This window comes from Neomonachus schauinslandi, chromosome 12, assembly GCF_002201575.2.
Source record: "Neomonachus schauinslandi chromosome 12, ASM220157v2, whole genome shotgun sequence".
Classification (NCBI taxonomy): domain Eukaryota; kingdom Metazoa; phylum Chordata; class Mammalia; order Carnivora; family Phocidae; genus Neomonachus; species Neomonachus schauinslandi.
Genome location: NC_058414.1, coordinates 94,811,430 through 94,818,029, shown reverse-complemented (window position 1 = coordinate 94,818,029; position 6,600 = coordinate 94,811,430). Strand labels below are relative to the sequence as shown.

At 37.8% G+C, this 6,600-nt stretch overlaps 1 pseudogene; it reads right to left on the bottom strand.

Moving 5' to 3' along the window:
- Positions 1 to 1,621: 1,621 nt before the first annotated feature.
- LOC110582799 lies at positions 1,622 to 2,544 on the bottom strand (annotated as a pseudogene).
- Between the last annotated feature and the right edge of the window lie 4,056 nt (positions 2,545 to 6,600).

The following is a 6,600-nucleotide window of genomic DNA, read 5'->3' as shown; positions in this document are numbered from 1 at the left end:
CTGACATTTGCTAGTTTCTGGTATGTGTGTATATAATAGAGTGATAATAGGATCTTCTTCATGGCTTTGTTACGATGACTAAATGAGATGGTCCATGGAAAGTGCTATCAATACATAGCATATAGCACTGGGAGAGCAATTAACCAAAATGTTACTAGTATAAAAACCCATTTTCTTCTTACATTCAGTGAACTCTGCTGCCCACACACAGTAATTAAGAGTTGGGTTGAGTAATTATTGATTCCCAGGAGCAACACACTTATTCTTCTGAGCAAGTCTTTTGTTCACTCTTACTATGAAATTGTGAAAGACTGGATGCAAGTGGCCATCCTAGTCTCAAGACAGGTTAGAAAGTAGATTTTAGGGGTGCTTGGGTAGCTCAGTTGGTTAAGTGTCCCACTCTTGATTCAGCTCAGGTCATGATCTCAGGGTCCTGGGATCAAGCCCTGTGTTGTACTCCATGCTCAGAGAAGAGTCTGCTTCTCCCTCTCCCTCTGCTTCTCCCCCCACTAGCATTCTCTGTCCCTGTCTCTCTCAAATAAATAAATAAAATATTTTTTAAAAGAGGGTGGATTTTATAGGTAACACCCTACAAAGCCATCTGAAATGTATAGGATTCATTCCTGATCATTGGATCTGTACTGTAGAAGGAATCCGTAAAAACCAATCCTCTACCAACCTGGAATAGCCAGCTATGCTATACTAGCCACTTAACACTCTCTGGTCAAATTTCCTATTTCGAGACACATAGTGAGGGAAATGATGCACATGCAGACCAACCCAGATGGAAGTGCTAATAAAAAGACACCAGAAAACTACATATTGAGATAGTCTGTATATCTACATAATTTACAGATCAACACTCAAAACACTCAAAATTTTCTGGAGAATCCATAAGCAGCCCAAATTATTTTCTTTGATACCCCTTATAAGCCTATTCAACAAGAGAATGCCCAGTTTGGCTCCTTTGCTAGCTACTAGTAACAAGTTTATCTCTGAAGCTGTGAACAATATGCACTGTTCTCACACTGTCTACAGATTTTTCCTTCTCCTCTCCTTTGTCCTATATACATTGCATTGATTTTGTTCCTTCACTCAGCCTGCTCATTTACTCCCTGAATCAATCATTTTCATCCAAAATTTCTCACCATCATGCAACACACTAAATAAATATCTGAGTTATTATTTAACAGTTATCTTTATCAGGACAAGTACAATTTTAGGAGAATGGACAAGTGTGCCTCTGGGTTTGGGGGGATGACTGTCCTTCACAGCAGCTTTTTTTTTTCCTTCCAAATCTTATGATATATGTGGTTAGTGAGTTTAAACACTTAGGTTAGAGAGGTAGATAGACTGTATTCTACTTCTGGGACCCAGAAAATGAATTAAAACCATTTTTAATTTCACAGATATTAAATTCAATGAGCAATAAAAGAAAAGAAAATCATATCTGATAAAATCACACTTGCTAGATAATCCATGAATACAACACATCTAAAACTTTTCATTCAAAGGAAGAGGGAAGGCTTGCTCTTGTGTCCTTTAGGCACATCTAAGATGAGAGTAGTGAAATTTTCTGGATTTAGGCAGCAATCAAACTCTTAGGCTGGTGATTCCAATGTCACTCCAATTGGGAATGACTTTCCTTGTACAGCGCTCTCCTCAGGGCACTCTTGACCTCTGCATTTCTCAAACTGTAGATCAGAGGGTTCGGCGTAGGGTTGAAAAGACTAAAACAAGAAAGGGATCTTCTGCTGCTCCTCAGGGTGGTGGGATTTGGGGGCCACGTACACGACAATGGCACTGCCAAAGAAGAGCCCCACCACACAGAGGTGGGAGGAACAGGTAGAGAAGGCCTTTCTGCGGCCCTCCCGGGACCGGATCCTCAGGATGGCAAACAGGATGCGTGAGTAGGACACCAGCACCAAGCAGAGGGCCCGACTAAGATCAACATCCAGGCAACAAAGATGACCACGTGGTTGAGCCAGGTGTCAGCACAGGCAGCTTGAGGACAGACAGGATTTCACAGAAGAAGTGGTTGATTTCATGAGGCCACAGAAGGGCAGCCTCAGGATGAGAACCACATGGACCAGGGCCAGCAGGGAGCCACATGCCCAGGAAGTCACCACCAGGGTGATGCAGACCCTCCAGCTCATGGTGGCAGAATATCGGAGGGGGTGGCAGATGGCCACATACCGATCATAGGACATCACCACTAGGAGAAGACATTGTCAGAGCAAAAGTCAAAAAGAGAAAGGTCTGTGTCAAGCAGCCAGCAAAGGAGATGGGCTTGTCTGGCTTCAGGAGGTTCACCAGCATCTGGGGCACGGTGTTGCAGGCATAGGCTATGTCGACGATGGCCAGGTGGGAGAGGAAGAAGTACATGGGGGTGTGCAGTCGGGAGTCCAGCCAGATGAGCCCGTTCCCCAGCAGGGTAAAGGTGTAGAAGAGGGAGAAGAGCCCAAAGAGGAATATGTGCATCTTCAGGCCAAGATGAAATCCTAATAGGATGAATTCTATAACCATTGTTTGATTTTTCTCCATTTTACTATTAAAGAGAGAACCAGATAGCTATTGACACAATTATTGTAAAACAACTCTTTTATTTATTGTTTCATAAATTTTTGTTGTGTGCAAAATTATTAGGAAACAACTTTAAGACCTCACTGAATTATAAAGAAGGAAGGAAGGAAAGTAGGAAAGAGAAAGAGAGAAAGAAAGATAGATTGATTTACCTATGTAAACAAATTTAAATTAAAAGTCTGTCTTTAAGCTAAATTCTTAATCTGACATCTAGTTTTATAGAAGGGAATATGTCACCAGTGATTACCTATATTGAGCCATTGATACTGTGATGGAATAGAAAATAATCAGGAAATATGGATTGTCTCAGAGCTACATATGTACGAATCTGTAAGAGAATTACTGTATAGCAGAAATAATCAGTAACAGAGGAGCTTTCAATTAGAGTGGTCCTGGAAAAGAAAACAATTTTACTTATTTCAGCTGAAATCATGATTGAGTTACTCTCAGAATCTAAATCCCATGTTCATGGATTAGAAGAATTAATATTGTTAAAATGTCCATACTACTCAAAGCCATCTATAGATTCAATGCAATCCCTGTCAAAATTCCAACAACATTTTTATAGAAGTAGGAAAAAAATTCAAAAAATTTAAGGGACCCCAAAGACCTTGAATAATCAAAGTAATTCTGAGAAAGAAGAAAGCAAACGTCATTACCCTTCTTGATTTCAAGCTATATATTAAAGCTCTAGTAATCAAAACAATATGATACAATTATAAAAAAAGACACACAGATCAGTGAAAAAGAATCAAGAGCCCAGAAATAAACTCATACAAATATGATCCACTAATATTTGACAACGGAGCCAAGAAAACTCAATGGGGAAAAGACACTCTCTTCAATAAATGGTGCTGGAATAATAGGTTATTCACATGTAAAAGAATGAAACTAGACCCCTACCTCACACTACTCACAAAAATTAACTCAAAATGGATGAAAGACCTAAATATAAGACCCCAAACCATAAAATTCCTAGAAGGAACATAGGGAAAAAGCTCCTTGACATGTTTTGGCAATGATTTTTTTAAAAGATTTATTTATTTATTTATTTTAGAGACAGAGTGTGTAGAAGTAAGGGGAGGGACAGAAAGAGAGGAAGAGAATCTCAAGCAGACTCCTGGCTGAGCGTGGAGCCCAGTGCAGGGCTCAATCTGCGGACCCCGAGATCATGACCTGACCTGAAATCATGAATCTAGAGCTTAACCGACTGAGCCACTCAGGCACCCCGGGAATGATTTTTTAAATATAACACCTAAAGCACAAGCAACAAAATAAAAAATAAACAAGTGGGATTATATCAAACTAAAAAGCTCCTACACAGCAGAAGAAATGATCAACAAAATGAAGACAACCTATGAAAAGGGAAAAAAATATTTGCAAACCATATATTTGATGAGGGGTTAATATCCAAAATATATGAAGAACTAATACATCTCAGTAGCAAAAACAACTACAAAAACCAAAAAACCTCCCAATAATCAAATCAAAATGGGCAAAGTAACTGAATAGACATTTTTTTTCAAAGATGACATACAGTTAGCCAACAAATACATGAAAAGGTTCTCAATATCACTAATCATAAGAGAAATGCAAATTAAACCCATAGTATGATAGCTCTTCACACCTGTCAGAATGGCAAGCATCAGAAAGACAGGAGTTAACAAATGCTGGAGGAGGGAGCCCTTGTGTCTTGTTAGTAGGAATGTAAATTGGTGCATCCACTAAAGAAAATAGTATGGAGGTTCCTTAAAAATTAAAGATAGTATTACTACATGATCCAGCAACTCCACTTCTAGGAATATACGTGAAAGAGAACACTATGCAGAAGAGCTTTGTGCACCCCCATATTCATTGCAGCATTACTTATAATAGCCAAGACATGGAAACAACCAAAGTACCCACCGATGGATAAATAGATTATTATTATTATTATTATTATTCAGCCATAAAAAGGAAGAAATCCTGTCATTCGCAACAACATGAGAGCATTATGCTAAGTGAAATAAATCAGACAGAGAAAGCAAATACTGTATGATCTTACTTGTATATGGGATCTACAACAAATAAACAAACGAAACCAAACTCATAGGGAAAAACAATCTGATCTGTGATCACCACAAGAGGCGGGTAGGTGGAGAGGGAATTGGACGAAGGTGGTCAAAAGGTGTAATTCCCATTATAAAATAAGTACTGGGGATGTCAGGTACAACATGATGCTGTTAATTCAATCCTTCATGTTTGTAACATGCATTTTAACTGAAACCCAAAACATAGGAAATTCTATTTAAACCAAAAAATAGTGGCTGACTGAAGCACACTTTATAAGTAGCTAATAGAATCAAATTATTGACACATTGGTAATTCAGTTTGCCTATTGAGAAATGGACACATCAACAAATTAGTGATAAAATACTTGGCCTATAAATTTTATCATAGACTTGATAAACAAGACAGTATCAGTAAATATTTGACTGGAGAGTTTTGGGAGCCTCCAAAAGTCCAGTCAGGGTGCTTTGATGCAATCTCAGGGAGGAAGAGCAGGAGGATGTGATAGTGAGCCAATTGTAGTCAGGTGTGTGGGCTACCTGTCTGGGGAAAGGCTGTGGGGGAAAGAAAGGAGATGATCAATATGGAGCATAGACACAAGGTCAGAGAGGCAGCATTTGTCTGTGCATCTTTAATGACCTTCGGGGACAGGAAGCCTGACCAATTGTCACAATGATCCTAGTCACCTGGTGATTCTATGTCTACAGCCTAGATGGATGGCGTGGGTGACCAGCACCCCTATTCAGAAAGATCTCTGATTAGCCTCTCTTGCTTTGATTTCATGTTCACCAATCAAAACATTAGGTAATAAATTATCTTTCTGAGTAGATATTTCCACAAAGAAGGAATGTGTTGAACAGCAAAGTTCTTTGCTTATTATGTAGTCTCATCTTGAGTTTTAAGTAAACGAACATTTAGATACTTTGGTTTATGCACTATCCCATTGTGCTTTGGGTGCCATGATAGAGTTCCTGAATAGATTTCCAAAGCTGGACCTAAAAGTGAGGACCAGACCCTAGACTCAGGTAACCTCACTGAAGCAAGATGCAGGAAAAGGAACAGAACCCTTCCTAACAGCAACAGATGAGATATCTGTTTTCTTATAAACATTATTGATAAATTATCAAATCATCTGGACATAGAAGTAATTTAAATAATATATTAAAAATTCTTCACATATGACCAGGGTTTATTTGATTTTAGGTTAATATTAACAATTTCTATGCTTAACAAATCTTCTAAATTTGTTTTTTAAACACATAGGTATAGGAAAATACATGGATATGGATACATTCAAAGCTACCCACTTATAAAATAGTAATTCCTTTTCCCAATTTTCCTTTATTCCCTCAACATGAAAACATAAATGAAAAAAAAATAGAGTACAAACCATGGCTTTTTGACAGCTAAATTTAAAGCCAAATAAAAAGGAGGCCAGGGTACATTAATATTCTTTCAGTACAGTAGCTCTGTTTCAAATTTGATTTCTTTTAAAGCAGTGGAATAGGCTTGTTAATTTTTATATCCTGACAGTTAATAAACACTTGTCAAAGGGACAAATAAATGAATACAAATGAATAAACGTCTAACAATTGATTTCTTTATATTAGATTTGATTTCTTTTAAAATATATTCTACTATAATCCTGTCAAGTTCAGCCCATTCCTCCCAAAGGAAGTAAAGTATAACAATTCAGAATAATTGCACCCCTGGAGATATGTATTAAAATCGATTTTTAAAAATTTGATAAGACTAACTGAAGGATTTACAAAGTGTTTTAAACAATTAAATTCTGAATATACTTCTCCTTTATCTATTTTTTAAAATTTTCTTTGATACCTATATGACATGTATCCGTTAAAAACAATCAAATGAAAGGCAAACAGATTAAATTTCTTCTGGGCTGGGGGAGTTAAGGTAGTGGCTCAACACTGTGATGGGTTCCAGGTCCAAATGTCACCTTTGGGC